The 4202-nt window shown below is 34.8% G+C and overlaps 1 non-coding gene across 1 annotated transcript; it reads left to right on the top strand.

Moving 5' to 3' along the window:
* The first annotated feature begins 1779 nt into the window (after positions 1–1779).
* Positions 1780–1853, top strand: TRNAS-GGA (transfer RNA serine (anticodon GGA)). Its single transcript has one exon. It is a non-coding gene; the product is annotated as a tRNA-Ser (tRNA).
* Positions 1854–4202: the final 2349 nt, after the last annotated feature.

Raw genomic sequence — 4202 nt, 5'->3', positions numbered from 1 at the left:
TTAGGCTTAAGGCCAAAGTACAATCAGAAACGTTAGCTTAATTTGGACATTCTCTGTGTTGTTTCTCCCTGGTGACGAACCTAGAGATGGCTTTATATATTCAACTCAATGATTTAATCAATCTAATTAATGTTCATCTTGATATTTTTATACTTGTTGAATGCTTTTAGCGTAAAGCCAAATTGTTTTCGCATTTATTCCATTTTTATTTTATATGTACATATACGGGGTGATTATAAAAAAACTATCCCGACATATGGGCCTTAACTATCATACCATTCACAGAAACTGAAGGAAATTTTGGCATAAGGTATTTTGAGGTATGCGCTCAAGAATGATATGGAAAACAACAGTGTCACTCTAACAGTTACGGTTACAGTGAGAAAATTTCGAAAATATCAAATGGCAACACCAAGTGGTTTTTGTATTGGAATGCGATTTCCATACTGAAAAACACTAAATAGCGTTGGAATGGCACCTGTAGCACGAAAATCCCAGGAGCTAGGCAAGGAAAAAGTAAAAAGGACTTTGCCGTGCACCAGAGCATTAATGTTCGTTTCATTCGTCACACCGTTTCTTCGGCTGAGATGCCAGCCTGATTAGTCCTCCACAAGGTCACGTGAAAAATTTGTGAAACACAATAAAATGCTTTATTTTATGCTGCTTCTCTGTCCTTATTGGTTGTCCTCACTTGTAGCCTATCTACCGCCAGTGATTTTCATGCTACAGTTGCCGTTCGAACGCTATTTAGGGTTTTTCACAATGGAGATCACATTCCAATACAAAAAACATGGTGTTGCCATTTGATATTTTCGAAATTTTCTCACTGTAACCGTAACTGTTAGAGTGATACTGTTGTTTTCCATATCATTCTTGAGCGCATACATCAAAATACCTTATGCCAAAATTTCATTCAGTTTCTGTGAATGGTATGATAGTTAGGGGCCCATATGTCGGGATAGTTTTTTTATAATCACCCTGTATACAAGTTGAAAATTTGTTCACCAATATTCTTCATGAAAATATCTTAAATATTTGAGAGAGTTTATATGTAAAATACAAGAACATTATTCACTCGGGAAAAAAAAATTTTGGAATAATTTGGTAAAATTTTTCATCTTTGAGAACTACTTGTATAAATGACATTGATATCTTTAAACAAATCAAGGGTATGTATACCGATGGGCACTTGTTTTTCGCCTTTGCGAATAATTTTTTGCATTTTTATGAAACTAATATTTTCGCTGAACACAAAATCATGGGTTTTAGGTATATCGATGATCTCATTGTGTTTCATTTTGAAAATTTTCTGGAATTAAGCGGTGATACGGACTTGACACTCAAGAGAACCAATCACAACCCTCTTTCTGCTGATTTCCTAGACCTTAAAATTTGTCTGTCTAATAGCATTGCTTTTATCGGTATGTTTGATAAAAGAAAATAATTCGAATTAAAAGTTAACTTTAAGAATTAAAGATATTTGTACAAGGATGACGTCACTCTCCGCAACCATACGAAGGTTTTTAACCCGGAAAGTGAAAGGACGTGGGTTCGAATCCCCGCAGGGGCTGTTGAATTTTCTCTCTTTCCGAAATATATCTTCGCAACACCAGTTGTTAAAAACCTTCGTTTGGTAGTGGAGAGTGACGTCATCCTTGTATAAGTCGCCATCTGGTGACAACGTCAGCAGTTTTGAGTTTGGCCTGAGTCTGGTCCGGCCGTCCATGTGCGGTCCCTTTCAGTGTACACGAGCTCCAAGGAAAGATTGAGAGATTCTCCGCCTCTGTAGTCTAGTGGTCTAGGGCGTTCACCCGGAAAGTGAAAGGACGTGGGTTCGATTCCCCGCTGGGGCAGTTTCTCTCTTTCCGAAATATATCTTCGCAACAGCCAGTTGTTAAAAACCTTCGTAAAGATATTTACCCTACGGACTTGACACTCAAGAGAACTAGTCATGACCTCCTTTCTGCGGACTTCCTTGATCTAAAAATTTGCCTGTCTAATTGCATTGTTTATATTGGAATTTTTGATAAAATAAATTTATTTAAATTTTTGATAAAATAAATTTATTTAAATTTTTGATAAAATAAATTTATTTGAATTTTTGATAAAATAAATTTATTTAAATTTATTTTTCTATGAAATTTTGATTTTAATATTAGTATTAGAATTCTGAAAAATATATTTGCCAACAACTTTGAAGAATAGAAAAAACATGCAATAATGCCAATGACTTCTTCAATGCTTTTTCCGACTTTTTGAATATCTTGAGTTGCAAGGGCTATCCATCTTCATTTATGGGTATCAAACTTTACCCACGTTTTTTTGACTTGCTACATATATCAGCAAAACGTTTCTATTCGGTATTCAATTGGTGATAAGTAAGCTTTTCAATATCTGCGATACGGACATCAATGTTCAATTATCAATGGAAAGCTAACCAATTAAGGAACTACAGGTTATTTTCGAAGGGCTATTATGAATTCATCTTATGAAGCTCCCGATGTGTTCATCGGCACTTCATTATTTTTAATCCTTCATGATAAAAAGAGTGCGCAGTTATGCATTTGTAGACGTGATCCCATGGCCAAATAATGTTTTTTGAGTTCTGGATTCAAAATAACGTTCTACTGAAGCAGTGTTCCGTAAGTTCTTCAGGAGGAATGAATGATTTGTTGATGCATTGGATGAAACCACCGGAGTAATATGTTCGGTAAACTTTGAAACTGAACGTTTATCGCTTCAGGCTAAGTAACTCGAATAATGGCAACAATAATGGTTATAATAACATAATAATGGTAACTCGAGGTGGCAACAATAATGGTTATAATAACATAATAATGGTAACTCGAGGTGGCAACACGCCGTCAATGTTTACAAACAGATAGTTACCGAGCTCCGAAAAATACATATAAATTAAGTGTTTTATCAGTAGATTAAGCGAAAACAACAGCACTGGAAGCTGCAGGACTGTGGGAACGGTAATTATGTTCAAATAATATAACAATATGATAATTAAAAAGTAATGAAAATAAATGAACAAAGTACAGCGACATAACTAGACAACAAAGAAATAAGGAATCGGAGTCGCCATCTATGAAAACAATTTTAAACTAAGAAGTTAGAATATACGATTTCTTCATTGGGGAAAACAATCAGAGATGGATGGATCACGATGTAAGAAGTGTAACGATAAAGTGATAGACGTGAACGAATTTTTCTTGTGTACAGTGTGTAAACAATATATACATCCCGTTTGTGCTGGGTACAACGAATCTGCATTTAGAAGGATGGCAAAAGACAAAAGAAGCAAATTCACATGTAAAATCTGTGAAAATGAACAAGATGAAGGAGCCACAGCGGTGAATGATACACAGCAAGACAATTTTGACAGGATAGAAAAAATCATAGGTGATTTCAAACTGGAAGTAAAGGAAACCATCCAACAAGTCACAGAAAAAATCATACATAAACAAGAAGCAATGGAAAATGAAATGAAGGAGGTTATAAAGTCTATAGAATACAACTCAAAATGCATGGAAAATTTTTCAAAGCAGGTAGAAAACTTGAAAGAAATGGTTCAACAAATAAGTAGAGAAAATCAAGAACTCAAGATGGAAAATAAAAACATGAAAGCAGAAATAGGAAATTTGAAATATCATATGAATGAGTTAGAAACCAAAATGAGACGAAATAACATTGAGATAAATGGAATACCAGAAAGCCCAAATGAGAATATACAAGAAATAATTCAAGCAGTAAAAACACAACTACAAATACCTGAAAAAACTAAAATTGAATGTGCTCACAGAGTCCCAACAAGAAATGAGAATATACCCAAACCAATCATAGTAAGATTCAATAGTGAAACATCAAAAAACATCTGGATTCAAAAGGCTAAGCGACAAAATACCCTTACAGCAGATAAAATAAACCCGATCTTTCAAGATGTCCGAATATATGTGAACGAACATCTAACAATTGAAAACAAGAAGTTATTTCACCTGGCTAGACAAACGAAAAACAAACTGGATTTCAAGTTCGCGTGGGCGAAAGAAGGGAAAATATTTCTCCGGAGGGATGAAACTTCAAGAGTAATCAGGATAACAAACCAAGAGCATTTGCAAAAGTTAGAATCAAGCCACAGTACAAATGATCACAGAGAACTTTCTCGAAATGCAGGACCAACGACCTCTGGAGGACAT

Source organism: Pholcus phalangioides, unplaced genomic scaffold, assembly GCF_987345545.1.
Source record: "Pholcus phalangioides strain wild (caught in Gottingen) unplaced genomic scaffold, Ppha-v1.0 ptg000021l_1, whole genome shotgun sequence".
Classification (NCBI taxonomy): Eukaryota; Metazoa; Arthropoda; class Arachnida; order Araneae; family Pholcidae; genus Pholcus; species Pholcus phalangioides.
Note: the sequence above shows the minus strand (reverse complement) of the source record. Positions and strands in the feature narration are given on the sequence as shown.